Source organism: Apodemus sylvaticus, chromosome 10, assembly GCF_947179515.1.
Source record: "Apodemus sylvaticus chromosome 10, mApoSyl1.1, whole genome shotgun sequence".
NCBI lineage: Eukaryota > Metazoa > Chordata > Mammalia > Rodentia > Muridae > Apodemus > Apodemus sylvaticus.
Window position 1 is genome coordinate 57919954 of NC_067481.1, and position 20355 is coordinate 57940308.

Genomic DNA, 20355 nt, shown 5'->3' on the forward strand with positions numbered 1-20355 from the left:
ATGTAGATGTGCTCCCTCTGTGAATTTTAATGGCCTATCTGAGGTCTTCTGGCCAATTAATTAATCAATGATTTATGGAAATGATCAGAATATACCTATCCATCCAATAATTGTCACTGTCATTATAAGCTCAATTTAATATTATGCCCAGGTCTTTTGTCTGTGCTAAGCCCAGACTAGGATTTGAAGAGTGAGAAATTGAAAGCAGGAAAGATGTACCCATCTTTCTAACATGGAAACCTTAATGACCAAAAACCAAAGATACAGACACATCTGCTACTTTATCCCTGAGTAGATAAATGTGACCCACACCCCTGATGTGACATTCTATTAAACTGACTAGATTTATTGAATACCTACCATGAACCACACATCAAAACCCATGCATTAGCTAATCCAATTAGAGAGTAGTCGTCAGTCCGTTGGATGAGCAGGAGATAGGAGCTGCAGAGGTTATTCATTTCTTCAAGGTTAAGATTCAGGTAACTTGAGACACCAAAGTCAAATCTATTTAATTCTTAGAGTCAAGTTTACTGCCATTTGTTTGTTTTCTAAAAGCATGGCGCTCCCTCTCCAGGGAGCAAAGTCCCACTCTAATTGGCCATGGAGGCTGATCCTCCACTCTTGAAGACTTAAGTCCAGGACAAACACTTCCACCAGGCCCCCAACCAAATCATTTCTTACCAGACCACCATATATTTTACAGCTTTACTTCTAATCAGCTCATAAACTAGATTTAAACAACACAGGTTTTGCTTCCTCAAATGGAAGTATCATAGAAGAAGCAATTACACACACCTATGAGGCACTGTTATTGGATACTGTTACGGTTTGGATGTTTCACCTTGAAATTCACACTGAAATCTGACTGACATTGTAGAGTGTCAAAAGGTGGGATCTTGGAGAGGTGATTCAGTCATGAAAAGAGAGTCCTTTCCATCTTGGGGGTGCTGTATTACTTCTCTCAGGGCTGCCTGCCTCAGGTACAGTAAGCACAGGCTTCTATAAGGAAAAGCTGAGCTTGCCTCGTTCTTGCATGCTACTATATCCTTCTGAATTGCACCACACCATGAACAGTACAAAGTCCCCATTAGCAGCATTGCACAGGACTTTCTAGCCACTAGCACATGAGCTAAACAGGATTCTATTCTTTATAAACTCCTTGGTCTGTGGTATTTTGTTATATTGATAACAACTGAAATAAATAGATCACTGAAGATACTCACTTCCTGGTCCAGATTTACCTGTTGGACCTCTGAGTTATTATTTTTTAAATGGTATTAGATGCAGTAAAGCTGACTAATACTATGCTGATGTGTTCTCAGAATCTCCAAGAGACTTTAGATGGATACAAAAGACATCTAGGTTACTGTGTGTTTGCTTCCGTATTTTTGTTTGTTTGTTTGTTTGTTTGTTTAGTTTTTGGAAAGTGTTCACATTAAATCATACTGATTAGCTAATGGTAATGCCAGCTTGGCTAAGTACAGAGGTAGACAAGAACATCCTGGAAGGTGTTCTGTGAAAATGTACCTGCCCCTTAGTCAAAAGTTGTAGGCAGAACACAAACTTGACTTGAAAAGAAAAGATGTGGAGACAATGATGAAACAGAAAGAAGGTAAAGGAAGGATTTATGGATGATACTGATACTCCAAAAATTTCATGTAAGAATCACAAGGTCTCTGCTGATGGAGACTAGACAGACTATAAAGATAAAATATTTCCAGTTAATAATTTATTGACAAACATAACATAGTACTTACCATGTGCCAGATGATCTCCTGAAAATTTTATATATATATATATTCAGTCAACCACCCTGACAGTCACATGAATTAGGAACTATGATTATTTCATTAAAACCAAAAGAAAAGAAAGGCAAAAAGAAGGAAAGAAGTGGGGGAAGGGAAGGACCAAACAGAAAATGAGAACACGTTTAGACAAATAACCTAAGATTATTGGTATTGTGTGGCATATCTAGGATTTATACCCAATCAACAAGGCAAGAAGTCATATGACTCCTAAAAGTTTACTCTTAAGCCATCTTCTAATTCTTCTTGGATGTCATCACTCTCCAGGGACAAAAAATCAGTGCCCGTGTCCTGCGTCTATCTTAGCACATGCTGCAACCATGTTTTTAGTCGGTCTATGCTAATGGTAATTCTTGTACTGTCCTTTTTGTCTTAACTGCCATCCAATGCTCTGGATCCATTACCAGCCCTGGAAGCCACAGCTGGTGCTTCATAGTAACACTATGACTATTGATGTGACAGAGAATAGACAGTTGAGTGAAGGCCTCAAGATCTTGGTGCACCTAACAAAGATAAAGATCTGGCAGGGTGTCTTAGTTTCTTTTACTGGTTGCTGTGATAAAATACTCTGATAACAGCATCTTAATGGAGAAAGCATTTTAGCTTATCTTCCTTCACTGGGGAAGTCAAAGCACTTGAAACTTGAAGCAGCTAGTCATGTTGGCCCTACCCCAGTCCTGTTAGATTCTGTCAAGTTGCCCATCAACATTGGTCATCTTCATTGGCTATTTCACTTTTCCATCTGCAAAACAGATGTCTTCACTTCCTTCTCTGTAGTTCCACAGTTATAAGGTTCATTTAGAGAACAAATGTGAACCTTTGACAAGTAGGAAACTGGTGAGTAGGAGAGTGTCTGATCAAAACTCAACTTCTAAGGCAAAATTGTTGAGCCAATATTTTATAAAATTGATAGATAATGGCAAAAATCTGATCAAACTCCTGTTTATCTGTTCCTATGGTCACTGCTCACCTGAAAAAGATGAAAACACACAGCTTCAGGGCATTTGGGGCCCTCATAGCCTGCTGGCCATGGCATTAGACAGTAGCATCACCCTGAAAAATGATATGGCTTTACTATGGGTCAATAGGTGTGTATGTTATAACAGCTTTTCCACTTATGAGTGAGTGTATGTGCATTAAAAAATATGGAGTAGACTGCTCATTGTAGGCCATAAACTGAAAACTTCCCAAATGTTCATGAGTAGATAATTAAATATGATATAATCACATATGACATATTACTATACAGCAGTACACAAACAATGACTGAACACCACAATCAAGATGGCTCTCACAAGATGAATGTTGAATTAAACAAGTCATACCATGTAAATATAATACTCAATATACAGCTTTACCTTTATAAAGATTCTGAACAGGCAAATTTTATTGTGCTAGCTAGTTTTATGTCAACTTAACACAAGCTATAGTCACCAGAGAGAGAGGGCCTCATTTGAGAAAATGCCTACATAAGATCTGGCTGCAAACAAACATGTAGGGTATTCTCTTAATTAGTGATTAATGAGAGAGGGTACAGCCCATTGTGGGTGGTGCCATCCCTGGTCAGGTGATCCTAGGTTCTATAAGAAAGCAGTCTGAGCAAGCTACGAGGAGGAAAACCAGTAAGCAGTGCCCTCCATGGTCTCTGCATCATCTCTTGCCTCCAGGTTCCAGCCCTGCTTGACTGTCTGTCTATCCTAACTTCCTTTAATGATGAACTATAATGTGGAAGTGTAAGGCAAATAAACCCTTTCCTCCACAACCTGCTTTGCTTCATGGTATTTTATCACAGAAATACCCTAACTAGGTCAGAAATTGGTACCAGCATAATAGGGCAATGTTGTCACAGACATAACCATGTTTTGGGGAGGAGTATAGAAGGACTTTTCAACTTTGGGTTAGAAAAGCCAGACTATTGACAGCTTAGTGGGCTATTCTGTTAAGAGCTTGGAGGATAATAATGTTAAAAGTAGTGAAAACAATGGAGGCCTAGCTTGTGAAGTTTCAGAGCAAACATCTACCAGATGTTTTGTGTGAAAATCTGTGGTATGGTCAGTTGGAACTGAAGAACTGGCTGTGATAAACAAGATACCAGAACCATTAAAGTTAAGCCTTTGCTTTGCTGGGATAATTAATGCTAGTCAGCTGGAGCTGAGAAAATAGTGGTGATTAAAAGAGACTAGCATCACTGAGGTGAAATCTTCTGGCAAGTATTTCCTCAGAGTCAGCACAAAGAAGCTATGTTCCAGAGGAGGGTAAGGTTGTATCTTGTTGGGAGCCTAACTTAGTAATGTATAAGAGTTAGCCTGGCGCTATAGTTTTTGAGGTATTTTTGTTTTGTTTTGTTTTTTGTATTTTTTTGTTTTTGAAGGCATGAAAGAGTCATGGAAAAGAGCTGAGGCTTGGCCCTGTGAGAAATCAGGAGACACCATTAATGAAGGCGCAACCAGAGTACCAGTGGAAGTTGAAGGGATCATCGAGAAAGATGAGGTTTTGCACTATGTAGAGAGCCTATGAGACACTATTGGCAAATGTGTGTAGTCCAGTTGCAACAGCACTTTGGACGTGGCAGCGCCATGAGACAGCTGCCAAGGATAGCACCTCCATGGAATGGAGCTGGCCTGAGTCTAGAAAACAAACTGCAAGTGTTCTAGAAGGTGAAGCAAGAGATGTGACCTAAGGATGACATTTGGAGGAGGCCAGATGATCATGAGTAAACCCCAGACATTAGACATTGAGTTATTCACATGGCTGAAGCTTGGTTTTGCTTTGATCTGATGGTGACTGTGCCCTGGTTCTGCTCTCTTGAAGAGAAAAGTATTGTTTTTTGATTTTACAGGAGCTCACAGTTGAGGTACTGAATTTAAAAACAAAAGATTTTAGATTTTAAAAGAGACTTTGAGCCGGGTGGTGGTGGCGCACGCCTGTAATCCCAGCACTCTGGGAGGCAGAGGCAGGTGGATTTCTGAGTTCGAGGCCAGCCTGGTCTACAGAGTGAGTTCCAGACAGCCAGGGCTACACAGAGAAACCCTGTCTCGGAAAAAAAACAAATCCAAAAACCAAAAAAAAAAAAAAAAAAACCAAAACAAAACAAAAAAAAGAGAGACTTTGGATTTTTAAATAGACTAAATTTTAAGGTGTTTGAATTTGTAAAGACTATGAGATTTTTTAAGTTTATAAATTGTTTTATATGTAATATTTATACTGATGTTGTCTTAGGGATGGACAAGAAAGGACAGGTTATGGCTTAACAGTGATGTGTTTGTATGTCAAATTGACAAGGGGTCAGTTGTGCTGGCTAGTTTTATGTCAACTTGACACAATCTATAGTCATCAGAGAGGAGGGAATCTCAATTGAGAAAAATGCTTCCCCAAATTGTGGCTTGCCTGTAGGACGTTAATGATTAAAGTGATTAAAGTGGGCGAGTCCAGCCCACTGTAGGTAGTAGGTCTTGGGTTCTATAAGAAAGCAGGGTGAGTAAGACATAAGGAACAAGCCAGTATGCAGCCATGTCCTTTGCATCAGCTCCTGCCTCCAAGTTCCTGCCCTGCTTGAGGTCCTGTGCTAACTACCTTCAGTTATGGACTCTGATGTAAGAGTGTAAGCCAAATCAACCCCTTTCTTCCCAACCTTTGGTCATGATGTTTCATCATAGCATAGAAACCCAAACTAGGACAATTATACTATGATGTTATAAATTATAAAAGTTGATAAAATATGGACATCTGATGTCAGGTAATATTCTGATTGTTAAGTTGAGAGCTGTTGACATGACTATACACAGTTTGCCAAAATTATTAGGTGGTGGTGTGCACATTTCTGAATCTGTTTCATACAGTAATTAAGTCTGTGCACTTACATACATACAGTCACATTTACACGCTTCAGTCTTTGCCTCTCAAAGAAATAATTAGGCTCCCTTTAGCAGCTCCAGAGAAATCTAAGTTCCCCACAGGAATGCCTATTAAAATTGCAAGATTTTAAAAAGATGCAAACATACAGCACTCCAAGTTCAGCAGTCAAATCCGTGTCTAGCACTGGAGGGAACTTTATGTGCCTCTCAAGACTACTGATCCGGGATTACAAACAATCTTAGCACACTGCCTGCACAATGCTACTGGCAAGTTTGCCTTTTAAAACATGTAAAAGGTTCCTCTTCTTTTTCCAGAACAATGGGACAAAACTAGAGATCAGACTCAAGTCTTTGCACATGCTGAGATCATGGTTGACCACTGAGGGCACTCAACAAACCACCCCCTATGCCTTTTCACATTTTTTACAATTAAAGTTACACCAACTAGGATGACATTGCTCTACCACAAAAGATTAAAAAAACAAAAACAAAAACAAAAACAAAACAGAAAAGTAAGACCCCATTGCTTAAGACACCACATACTCGGCACACAGGATTAGTAAGAATGTGTCTGGATCCAGCCCAGAAGCCTGAGGACCAGCTCTCACAATTTCAGAAGGAGTCATGGAGGAAAGCAATAGTTCTAGTTATCTGCAATGACAAAAAACACAGCAATGTTAAGATATTCCTAAAGCTGCAATGGTGGTACTTACATCCTGGGGTAACCAACAAACACCTAACAAGACTTTTAGGTCCTTTTTCCCAATCAATAGGAGGGAATTCATGCTTGGCACACTAAATTTAACCAAGTACCTATGACTGGGGGGTGGGGTGGGGTGGGGGGTGTGGGAGGACTATGAACTCTAAATGAGAATCTACTATAGCCAATCTCCTAAACCAGTATCATCTGTAACTGAATTTTAAACATTATCTTTATATTTACAAGTAATTTTAGCTCAAATCCCTCACCAAAGAAGCTTCCTTTTGAGCAGAGAGATCAATACAGAAATCTAAAGTCTGTCAAACTGCAGAGATCAAATGACCACAGGGTGCCCATCTCCAATTAATACATTTACAACACAAACTCTTAAGGCTCAGGGAACATGAAAAAGGAGATGGTAAAAAGATTGTATGAACCAGAGGACCAGGATGCCTGCTGTTACACAGTGTCTTCTAAAAATAGCATAGTGGGAGGGAGTAGTGGGTCTGGGAGGAATGGGGGCATATATGACTGAGATGTGTTGTACAGAATTCTCAAAGAATTAAGAATATTGTATACATGAATAGATAGGGGAATCTCAAAGTCTGCCCCTAAGTGGAAATGGAGGGCCTGTGGTTCCACAGGGGCAGACAGTCAGGGACCTCTCCCCTTCTCCCACCCTTGATCTCATCCCAACATTGAAAGCATTTCAGTTAATGTTGGTGCTAAATTAAGAATCCAATTCTTATTTAGGTTCAGGTGGATATTTTAGGCACAGCACCAGTCAGTCTAGCTCTGTAGATCTTTCTCTATGATGTTTTGTTCGTTCTTAGAAATACATTTTCTGCAGCGTGTGTTTTCTTATTCCATGTTATCCACCTCACAAGTCCTATCAAGCTTATTGATCATTTCAAATGCTATCTGGTATTGCTTTCTGTGCCATTTATTAGGAACAGTTCAAGTTATTTACATGTTTGGCATTCAACCCCAGGAGAATTACTAATCAAATGTTTATATTTTTGTTATAAGAAAAATTTCCAGGGCTGGAGAGATGGCTCAGTGGTTAAGAGCACTGACTACTCTTCTGAAAGTCCTGAGTTCAAATCCCAACAACCACATGGTGGCTCACAATCATCTGTAATGAGATCTGACGCCCTCTTCTGGTGTGTCTGAAGACAGCTACAGTGTACTTATAAAAATAAAGAAATCTTTGAACTGTAGGGAGCAGGGACTGAGAGAGCAGGGTTAACTAGAGCAACCAGAGCAAGCAGGGTTTACTGGAGGAAGCAGAGGTCCTAAATTCAATTCCCAGCAACCACATGACGGCTCACAACCATCTGTAAAGCTACAGTGTACTCATATACATAAAATAAATAAGTAAATCTTAAAAAAAAAGAAAAATTTCCAAAAGCAATATGCAATAATTTTCATTGTCAAAGGACTTGAGTGGAAATGTTCTATTTCCTTTATACTAAAGCATATATATGTATACACATACACACACACACACACACATACACATACACACACATACACACACACACACACACACACATACACACACAGTGTGTAGTGCCCTACAAGAGAGAAAAAAAACAAAGGCAAAGCAACGTAAGAAATTGTAACAAGAATAAATAGATAACTGAAAATGATAAAAATGTACAAAGAATTGACAGCTTTGTCATTTGTGGAATAAATGCAAATTAAAATAATAAGATTCTTTGGTTGATATTTTTTTAAAGGTTTATTTATTTATTATATGTCAGCACACTGTAGCTGTCTTCGGACACTCCAGAAGAGGATGTCAGATCTCGTTATGGATGGTTGTGAGCCACCATGTGGTTGCTGGGATTTGAACTCAGGACCTTAAGAAGAGCAATCAGTGTTCTTAACCACTGAATGATCTCTCCAGCTCCCAGGTTGACATTTTAATATAATGTTTTATTAACTTTTAAGAACTTCATATACATACATGATGTATTTTGATCATATTTAATTCCATCTGTTTTTTGATCCAGCAATCTTCTAGTTTATTTATGCTGAAGAATCAAAACCAGGATCTCAAAGGTATAGCTGCACCCCTCTACCATTAATGCTGTGTTGTTTACAATGTCTAAGATGTGGAAACAATCCAAATGTCTACCCAAAGATGCAAGGGGAAAGAAAACATGGAATGTGCAAATAGATGTATGGAAAGATTACTCAACATTTTAAAGGAGGGAGGAAAGAATTGGATTTGTAACAACATAGATGGCCTTGAAGAAATGAAGCTGAATAAAATGAATCACACAGAGGAAACTATTGACCTGAGACTCTGATGTGAGGTATCTAGAGCAATCTGACTGTGATGCATTTCAATGGCATAGTGCTTACTTGGTGTATGCAAATCTCTGTATTTAGCCCCTAGCACTGTGTATGTGTGTGTGTAGATAGAGAGGTAGAGAGACAGATGATAGAAAGGTGGGCAGAGATATAGATAGATAGATAGATAGATAGATAGATAGATAGATAGATGATAGATTGATTGATAGACAGACATGATAGAAAGATGGACAGAGAGAGATAGAAGCAGAGATATAGATGGATAGATAAATAGACAGATAAAAGATAAGATGGATAATAAAGTCAGCATACTTAACAGTAGCTGACAAAAGAAGAGTGTCTGCTAATGGGTGCTGTGACTTAATGAGTTAATATTATACAATAGAAAAATTCCAGAGATGCTTTATAATGCTTTACATTATAGTTTTGGTTGTTAAAATGCAAATATTGTGCGCTTCCCATAATAAATATTCTTCATCTTCCAATGGGAAAAATCAAAGGGGCACAGGAAACTTTCCAAAGTGATAAGTATGTTTATTATGTTTACTGTGGTGGTGGTATCATAGTTCTACACATGTATCAAAGCTCATCAAATTCTAGGCCTTACACATATGTGATTATCTGCATATAGAGTATACACATCTAAATAAAGCCTCAAAAATCTTAAGAAATTAACAAAGGGAAGAAAAACATCCAGAGAGTATAATCTCTCAAAAGTCAAGGGAAAAATGTTCCCATGAATGATGGGAGTTAGTTCAAATGAATATTTTTAATCTCTAAAATATTAAAGACATGGAATATTACCCAAATAGGCAATTTCATACATTGTTGGTGAGAATAGGGCCAGAACATCCCATTTAGTCAGCGACAAATTTTTCATCTTTAAAATGTCCATTTTTCTCTACACATTCATTTATAAGCTTTCGATGTGGTGGCTCCTATGGAGTGTGAAAGTGTGAAAAGACACAGATAAAAGGATATTCCTTGCAGGTTTGCTCATACAGAAAAATGGAAAAGAATGTAAACATGAATCCACTGGAAATTTAAGAATAAATAATAATGTTGCCAAATCAACTCGTTCAATATGAAAATAAGGTAGGGAAAGAACATGCATAGTGTAGTGTAATTCTTTAAGACAAACAAACATTTGTCTGGACTTAAACAGTGGAATAATTCTGCAGAAAACCCTTTTTTGGAGACAGTGTGGTGACAGAGAATGCCACTTTCTGCTTTACATATTTTCGTTCAATCTGAATTTTTACAATATGTTTTGAAAGCTGTTGGAATAGAGAAAGACAATAAAGGGTTTTTAAATAATTTAGAATATGCACCAAATGCTAGCAATGTTATGCCTGATTGCTGGGGATTTAAATGATTTTAAATATTTTTTTGTGCCTTTTGTACTTTAAAAGTTATCTACCATGAATATCTTCTCCTTTTCAAGTCAAAAAGTAGGTGAATTTTTAAATAATTATATGCAATTTAAAATGTAGCATATGGTCAAAATCATGTACAAAAAAAACCCCGTGCACTGCATAAATTCTCAAAAGACTTACAAGTAAAACCTAATGGTAATTAAATGGGTGGCAGGATTAGAGGAGAGTTTTCCTTCCTTTCCTCATTTGCAATCAACAGCTGAGTGATTTGAAGATCAATGGTTGGAATGACAGTAGATTCGTCATTATTATAATTGATGTGCTCATTAGCACCTAAGCTCTCTCCCCTGGTTTCTTTCATACTTGCTATTTCCATGCAACAATGTTAATTATGGTGATTAAAGTACTGGAGTGAATGGCTAGAAGCAGAGCCAATGGTACCATGGAGACAGCCTAACCAAACAGTCTTGGGTCCATTGTGTCCTACCTCTTACCTTACCGCAGGTAGATATACAAGCCATGTGCAATTATTGGTGCCTTTGCTGAAGATGACCCAGGAAACGTAACAGCTTCCTACAAATAAGCTGGCCCACAGTTCAACAAGTAGCCCGATATGTGGCATCTCTTTTTTCTTTTGAAAACAAAAATGGGCAAATAATGTGAGCCAGGACTTTCTAAAACAAAACCCTGATATCAAAGTTTATATTGGGGAGGAAGTGGGTAGAGTAAAGGCGAGGAGAGCTAGCAGACTAAAGTTCCCACACCATGAGGCACCTGGTCTTTCCGAATCTCTCTCTAGAAAGGTCATTGTCATTGTGCTGGTGCCAAGCACCGACTTTCATAAGTGGTCCAAACATAAATAAAAACATTTACTTTTCTATTTCCCCACAGAACAGAGTTGTTGTTGTTGTTGTTTTTAAATCCTCCATTTTAAGCCATACCATGACCAAACCCTGGTATGGCTTATGGGTCAAACCCATAAACAAGATCAAACCCTGAAAAGGTGAAACAAAAGTTAAATGTATTTAAATTTAAAATGGTGAATTGCATGTTTGTAGCTTTATTTTTATTTTTATTTTTAATTCATATTTGTTTATTTATTTATTTTTGTCCTTCAAAAGAAGAGATTTGGGCCATGCAGTTGATATTTCCTATATACGTAGAAGCCCTTCTTTGCCTGAGGAATATTTTCTTCTAATGGATGTTGGAGTGCTGCTTTTTACTTAAAATGTTCTGTCACCTACTGTAAGCATGATAATTGTATGCTGATTTCACGTCCTCTGCTCAGATTATTTGCTATGTCTCTAACTAGAATTACCTCCCTTTTTCTTCTGTCTTTTGGAAAACTGTTCCAATTTGTCCATGTCGCCTGTATGTTTTTCTTTTCCTTACAGGGTCAGTTCTCATCTTCAACTGTTTCTAAATGTCATTGTCACATCCTTCTGTCTGTGCTAATGCCCCACCCTGTCTTTCCATTTAGAACTTTCTCCTTAGAAGTATATATTTCATTACACACCAGAAAGTAACGACTTACACGCTCTAATGAGAAAACCAAAATAATTTCCTAATGGTTTGCCCTTGAGTTTGAAGGGCAGCCGTTTATATATAAATTCTTATTTAGAGTAGAACCCAGAGAACCAAATAACCCCATTGAAAAAGTGGGGTACAGAGCTAAACAAAGAATTTTCACATGAAGAACTTCGGAGAGCTGAGAAACACCTCAAGAAATGTTCAACATCATTAATCATTAGGGAAATGCAAATCAAAACAACCCTGAGATTTCACCTCACACCAGTCAGAATGGCTAAGGTCAAAAACTCTGGAGACAGCAGGAGTTGGCGAGGATGTGGAGAAAGAGGAACACTCCTCCACTGCTGGTGGGATTGCAAGATGGTGCAACCACTTTGGAAATCAGTCTGGCAGTTCCTCAAAAAATTGGGCAAGTCACTTCCTGAGGACCCTGTTATACCACTACTGGGCATATATCCAGAGGATTCTTCAGCATGCAATAAGGACACATGCTCAACTATGTTCATAGCAGCCCTATTTGTAGTAGCCAGAAGCTGGAAAGAACCTAGGTGTCCTTCAACGGAGGAATGGATACAAAAAATGTGGTATATTTACACAATGGAGTACTATTCAGCCATTAGAAACAATGAATTTATGAAATTCTTAGACAAATGGATGGAGCTGGAGAACATCATACTAAGTGAGGTAACACAGTCTCAAAAGATCAATCATGGTATGCACTCACTGATAAGTGGATATTAGCCTAGAAACTTTGAATACCCAGGACATAATCCACAAATTAAATGATGTCCAAAAAGAATGGAGGAGTGGCCCCTGGTTCTGGAAAGACTCAGTGCAAGAGTATAGGGGAATTCCAGAACAGGGAAGTGGGAAGGGGTGGATGGAAGAATAGGGGGACGGAAGAGGGCTTATGGGACTTGCGGGGAGTGGGGACCCAGAAAAGGGAAAATCATTTGCAATGTAAATAAAAAAAAATCTTATTTGTTTTTTGGGAAGAGCTAGGTACAAAAAGTGAAATATTTTAAGCACAGATTACTTTCTTTACAAATAATTTCTGGCTGCTTCCCCTCCTACAGGCTCTCAGTATTTCCCATAAATATGTGACAGAAAAAAATTAATTTTTTAAATATTTATTTATTTTTTAAAAAAGGTTTATTTATTTAAGATACTGTCACTGTCTTCAGAAACACCAGAAGAGGGAATCAGATCCCTATTACAGATGGTTGTGAGCCACCATGGGGCTGCTGGGAATTGAACTCAGGACCTCTGGAAGAGCAGACCTCTGAGCCATCTCTACAGCCCCAACCGAGAAAAATTTTGTGAATTATGAGTAAGAATAGTGAGTGGGGGGGGGGGGGGAAGAGGCATCTATGGCCCAATCTATTTCAGAAACAGAGTCACATAACTTTAAAAAGGTGTGTTTACTGTATCAATACTCAGATGCTCAGGTCTTTTGAGTTCACTGTGGGTTTCTAAGAACTGGCTAGGCCTATCAGGCAGTAATCCCCCAGACTTCACTGTCAGTGATAACATTTTCATGGACTCACTGGTCAAATAGTTCCTGGAAGACACTGTGAGAAACAGTGTTTTCGTTTTTGTACGATTCTCTTTCTCACTCACCTAAGCTTTTCTCTACCTACACAAATAAGTGAGAGGCTTAGCATGGCAAACTAGTCACATTACTGCCACAGGACTAGTTAGAAACCCTGGACTGTTCAGGGATGCGCATAAGCCAGGGCTGATGTGGATACCAGACACCTAGATATCAGCAGTACCAATCATCAACGGCAAAGAAAAGGAAAGATACATTTAGTAACAGAAGAAAATCTCCACATCCTTCATTTCAGGTATATACAGTCTAAAAAAACAAAAAACCTGGTTACAGTATCTGAACAAATTTATCATGTCACAGCAGCCTCAGTCTGACATCGTCCCTAGTTTCTTGTAAAATTCAGAGAATGAGACAAGAAGAGTCTAAGACGCTCCCTGATTTCAACACATTTAGAAGCAGGGAAAGTTAAGCCTGAGTGGTAATGTGACTGCAGATGGAGTACGCAGGGAGACTGCACTAAATCTGAAACCCAGATCTCCCATGCTCTCCATTCCAGATGATGACACCTAGCAAATGATTACAAGAATATCTAGACTAAAGAATGTCTCCGCCTGGGCCTGGAGAGATTGATCAGCAGTTAACGATCACTAGATGCTCTTCCAGAGGACCTGGATTCCATTCCCAGCACCCACACGACAGCTCACATCCATCTCTAACTCCAGGAACATGGGCTGCACTGTCCTCTTCTGGCCTCTAGCAGTAGGGACATATAGGCAGGCAAAGCATCCATAAGAATAAAATAAAAATGAACAAATCATTTTTAAAAGACTATCTCAATTTGTTCTCTGTTGTTCACAACATAAAGCCAGAGAGTAGGTAAGTTGTAAGAAAGGTTTGTTCTGGTGCAAGTTCTTATGTAAGTTAACGCTTACTTGTGGCACAGTCCTGCAGCAGGCCAAGATATTGCAGTACAAAAGACAGAGGCAATATCCTTCTATACAAGGCATACTCCTGAGAAGATCTGTGAACCCATTGATCTACTCACCTCTTTAAAGAGATTTATCCATTTTTGTGGTCTGTGTCTTATTCACCTCTTAAAGTTCCTTCCCCTTAAAATCTCAGGGTGGGATATTGTCAAAATGCTTTTTGTAGAAAACAAAGCAAAGGCCAAAGCAAGAGCACTTTATCATTTTATCATTCTAAAAGAATTACAAAATTGAAAGCTTTCTAGCCTCTCTATTTGGTCCAATAAAAAGCCAAGTGCTAATTTATTCATTCTTTCATTTACTGAGAATCTGCTATATAACACTCACTCTATGGGAGTTTGGACTTTAGTGGAAACTTTGGTATTATCCCATCATCTTGCTATCAAAATAATCACATACTGGGCTTATTCTAACAAAGTGTATAAGTATTAGACCCATATAGACAAAGAAAGTTGACATAGAACTACTAAACCGAACTAATATTGATCTATGATCCAAAGAATTAAAAGACCTTAAAAAAAGATTATTTTTGTGACTGTCCTTGCTTGTTTTCTGTTGTTGTGATAAAATACTGACCAAAAACAACTCAAGGAAAAAATATTTATGGCTTACAAGTTAAGCCATTATCAAGGGAAGCCAAAGCAGGAACTCAGGGCAGGAAACTGAAACAGAGGCTATGGACAATTGCTGCTTACTGACTTGTTCCCCACTGCTTGTTTAGAGTGCCTCCTTATACAACCCAGGACCTCCAGCTCAGGGATGGTACAGCTCTCAGTAGACTGACCTTTCCTACATCAATTAACAATTAAGAAAATGTCCCACAGACATGCCAACTTAATGGCAGCAGTTCCTCAATTGAGGTTCCTCTTCCCAGGTATGTCTAAGTTTGTGTCAAGTTGACAAAGGCTACAACAGTCACCAAGGAATGCCACTTGTCAGAGAACTGGTAATAGAAGTGATAATGTACACACTTGTCAAGTCTTGAAAAGGGCTCTAGGGTATATATAACTCTAGGGTATATAAGATTGGCTTTGAAATAATTTCCTACATGGAAAACCCAAATGAAGCTCTTACCAACTTTAGTCATGCAGTTATTATTTTATTATTGTAGAAACAGACAAGTATACTGGGAAACCTGAGTTGAATTTTACCTCTGAGACAATAGGCAGGCATGCAGGGGACCTCTTGACCCCATAGTTGGTTTGATGTTTATGGGAGACATTTTAGATCCTGGAAGATAACACAGAACAAGAGGAGCCATTGCTGAGCAGGGCACAAAGTAAAGCCCATAATGTTAATCCCAAAGAATCAAAAGAGAAAGACCACCAACCCCAGACATCATGGCCAAATGAATTAAAGCAAGCAATTAATTAAAGCAAGCTTTTTTATTCATATACATGGGCTGCCTCCCCCTAAGGCAGGGTTCAAGAGGTCAGCTTTGGACCTGAGGAATACAAGATTATTATAGCTCTAGGGTTTCCAAGTAGGGGACTGGTGTGCAACATAAGTAGGCTTGCAGGAGAAGAACATGAACATAGCAAGTTAGTTATAAGGAATTCCTGAAACAAAGATATGACTGCAAGACATAGCTGCATAAGGTAGTCATTACAACAGGTAGTCATTACAACAGGTAGTCATAGCAACCTTTTGAAATAAAAGTCAGATTACATGATGGTTATAACATTTGGGAACAAAGACATGGTTGCTGTGAAAGGATAGAAAATAATACAGCCTAACTCTAATGACCCCATGAAGTCAGAAGTTTAAAATGCGATCTCGCTTTGTTAGAAACTAGGTAAAAGGTCACATTCCAGAGCCCGCCCTTTGTTTAGAGCTAGCAGAAAGGCCTTGAATAGGTGATCCTGGCCCCATAAGGTAACTGGAAATGGGCTAAGCTTATCTTGCTTCTATAAACTTATGCCATTACCCCTATGCAGGAGTTCACGCAGCTGTAGACATTCAAGAAAATAGTAAACTAATTGGTCCACTGAGCGCCGGCTCCAATAATTTAAACTGATTGGCCTAAAAACTATGGAGTGGTACAAATCAATTGGCTCGCATTTCTCGGGCTCTCCATGCTAAGAAATGATTGGTTTGTGATTCTCGGGCTTTGTTGTAAACTTATAAAAGCTGTCACAATTCGGCACTCATGGTCCACTGTCCTCTAACCCTGCGCGGTGTACAGCTGTGGAACCCAGAATTCTGGAATGAAGAAACCCTCATGTTATTGCATCGAGACCGTTTCTCGCGAGTGATTTGGGTGTCGCCTTCCGGGTGTGAGTTGCTGGGGCACCCTCAGTTTTTGGGGTCTTTCAGCTGTTTCTTGGACAGGCAGTACAGAACCTTTTGTTGTTCAGGTTACACATCCTTTAGAAACAGAGGCTTAATCATAAACAGGAATGAACCTAGTTTGTCTTTACTATAAGATGGCTTCTAAGCTTATGATGGGGCAGGCTGGTTCTCCAGTGCCAAGCTGAGTGAAGGTCTTACATCCTCTGCCATTTCTGTGTGTTTTCAGAAATATCAGCGTGTACTTCCTAGATTCTGCCAGCTGTGAAACAAAGAATCAAGGGCATGGTTCTGGCACCGTCACCCACCCTGCTCTCAGAACCACGGCTTGTATGGACCATTAACATTGGTATTCTTCATCCTATGTGGCCTGAGGAGACTAACAGCTACTTCTCTTGAAGCTGGTGTGTGGTCTCTTTGGAAAGAGACCACAAAGCATTTTATACACCGTGTGGAGTCTTAGTTTTCTTTCTTTTATATTCCTACCCCCTTGAAAATTAAAAAGATCACAAGTTTTGAATCTACCACATCGGTAACAGCACAAGAAGTACCATCCCCTTCTTATCTGCTGCTTTTCTAGTTTCTCTAACTCACATTGCATCATAATTCACCTGTGTTTGAGTTATGTCATGGACAAGGCAAGGCTTAGGGTAGGCATTGATGACTTGAGGTTCAGTTTAGCTCAAGCCTCTCAGGAGTCCCTCATCATAATAGATACACCACTGTGAGAGGAAGTGGCAGAACTGGAACTTGATCCACTTTGGTCTGTAGGGGTGAATTCCTGGAGGGTTCCCCAGCATCAACAGCCATTGACCTATGCAAAACAATGGGGGAAAGATTAGAAGAGGGCTGGCCTTACAAACATGGTTGCCTGCCAACAATTCCACACAGTTGGGGGTGGGGGTGGGGCTCTGCTGGAAACCAGCATTTCATTTGCAGCTTCATTTGCAGTAGAAAAGTTGCTATGTGTAATGATGTCAGCCACTGACAGTTGGGAATCAGTGGCTCCTGGAGTGAGCCACCACCACACAAGTAATTTTCACTTTGCAAGTCAGAATGACCCTGGGAGCTAGGTGCTGGAGGGGAAGGGAAGTGTGGGTATCTGTTGGGGCAGGTTTGGGCAGAGTGTCCACAGGGCTTCTAATGGCTGTTTCTGGCCTGCAGTTCTTGCTACTTGCAAGCTCTTCACACCACAAACACATCGCCTTTGTGGTTTGAGGAGCTCTCGGGAATCTGGCCATCTCTCCTGGAGGCAGAAAGAGGAGGGAGGATGGCAGGCAATGAAAAATAGCAAACGGAAGAGACAGCTGTATAAAGCAACAAATAGAACCTCAGGTGGCCCCAGGAGTGCTGGTATTGGTCTCAGATCTGCCACACGCCAGACAGCAACCACAGCTGTCACTGCTCTCTGGATGCAGATGGTGCAGGTGGATGAAGGTAGACAAGGAAGGCTTAGTAAGACTTCCGTATGTTTCTCTAACTTTCTAGGCTTAGTTGCTCTAAGCCCCGAAGATGTGAGTGAGGAAATGGGATAGGAGAAGGTGGGCCGTGGGCTTGTGAGCATTCGCTCGATCGGAAGGGCAAAATGTATGGAGAAGGAAGGCTTCTCCAACAACAAAGAAAACATCCACACAGATCTGCGGAAGGTATTCCTCGCAGAAAGCTAAGTTCTCTAAAGTAATCATCATTACCGTCATTATCATAAACAAGTGAAATCCTAATTAACTTTGTAAAGGGCAGCATCCTGCGGATGGCTCAGAGATGCCCTGCCTCCCACCCACTTTTTGCTCCGGAACCTAACGATGATCCCTCCCCCGTGAGTGAGTGCACAGCTTCTTCACTCCACAGAGACCCTTGTTTCGGGAGCTCAGGGAATAAGGGGGAAGTGCTCAAGCAAAGGACCTTGGGAGACTCAGTGTGGAACGATTCAGGGGATCTGAGGCTACACTTCAGAGAAGGTTCTAAGCAAGCACTCTCTCTTCTCTGAGGCATCTACGCTCTTCACCCTGCTCAGTCCGAGGGGGATTCCTTAAGCCCAAAGGCTATATGAATGGACTAAAGTTTACTTGTTCATGGAAGACTTTTCTGCGTCTCCACTCTGTTAGATCACTCTCCAGAGGTGCTGCTGAAGTTGCCTTTAGCTCACCTGACTCCTTCGGACCCCTGAGTTTTTGACGCCTTGTTTTTGTCAGCATCAACCTGGCCTCTTTTCCTCCCAGTTCTGCTCTGCGGGACGTTGTTGGGTAGAAATTCCTACTTTATAGAATTTAGCACTCTGCGAGGAATACCTTCAGCAGACTCAACAAACCCCTTAACCATTTCTCATTAGTAGTTCACAGGAGGCCTAGAACACCCTATACTTACCCAACACAGGAAATGCCAGGCCATCCTCACCTAAGGACTGGTCTGCTTTATTTAGAGTATGCTACAGATTCTGGAACGTTGCTGCTGGGATTGTGTAACCCACTGACGGACAATCGCTGCAAAGACAGATTTCATCCTTTGCAAAGAATTAACAAGCTTAAAAAAATAATTCAAGCCATGTCATTTCTTACCAAGACCTGCAAGTCATGTGGGATTGCTTGTAAAAGAATGATGAAAATATTGTAAGGAAATCTAAATTCAGAATAAGATAATCCTAGTGATTTAGATGAATAGAATCATATCAGTATGTGGCATCATGATGTTGACTGAAGAGCAAGGTGGATACAAATCAGAGAACAGTGGGAAAGAAAAGCCAGAGGCAACTCAGAAGCACAGAGGAGAAACCAGGCTTCTGCCTCTTGCAAGAACTGTCAACTGGGGGGGGGGGTGATTTTTAAAGCAGTTCTCTGGTTATTGAGAGTATGCAAATGTACCACTCCCTCCTCCCCCTAAGAAAGTCTATAAACTCAGAAGGGATTTACAATAAACTAGCACTCAGAGAATGCTAGCAATTTCCTTAGGTAGACACTGGAAACAATTACATTTATAGAGGACCTAAATTTTGGTTCCTGGGTTTTTATTTTGTTTTCATTCTGTATAATTGCTTCATCATACTTTAAAACATAAATATAGCAATTTTTATCAACATACATTGTTTGTTATGGAGTAAGGAGCCCTGGCGTTTGGCTCCTTGTTCTCTACATTTTTCTTTCTTTTAAATTTTTTTTTTAAAAAAGATCTATTTAATATGTGAGGGTTTTACTTGCAGGCATATATGTGAACTTGTTGTCCACAGAAGTCAGAAGAGTACCTCGGATCTTGGATCTCCTGGAAATGGAGTTACAGATGGTTCTGGGCTAACATGTGGGTGCTAGGAACTAAACCTGGGTCCTCTGCAAGAACAGCCAGTGCTCTTAACTGCTGAGACATCACTCCTTCCACCCACCCATATCCCCAGCTTTCTTTTCTTAGAAAGAACACATTAACAAATTGCCTTGTTTGGAACTGAGTATTAGCGGCCAGGAGATGTTAAGCAGGTACTGGAATGGTTCTCATACAAGGGGGTCATGTGCTTCAGCATTAAAAACACCTAGAATGTTTGCTGAAAGTATTGATTCCCAGGAGCCCAGAAAGGTCTTCTCATCTTGGACTGAGGCCCAGGAATCACAACTAAGAGTCAGATGTGGAATATAAATCAGTGGTAACTATTTTCTAAAGCTAGATGAAAGATTTCCCATTGCAAACCATCTTTTGTTGGTGATCTTTGTAGCTGTGCCATCAGGAAATGTGACCCCCCACTCCTTCAATCTGCATACAGACATGGCTGTTTTCATCAACAGAGCATTATGGAAGTGACAAGATGTAGCTTCTGAAGTTTGTAAGAGCAATGCTCTTTCTACTTTCTTCCCAGCCCTCCTACTTGGAGTCCTGGGCCTCCATAAGTCCACCCATGATAAAACAAAGGACCAACTGAGCAGTGTTTGAGGTTTTTTAGGATTGGTCAAGAATAGGAG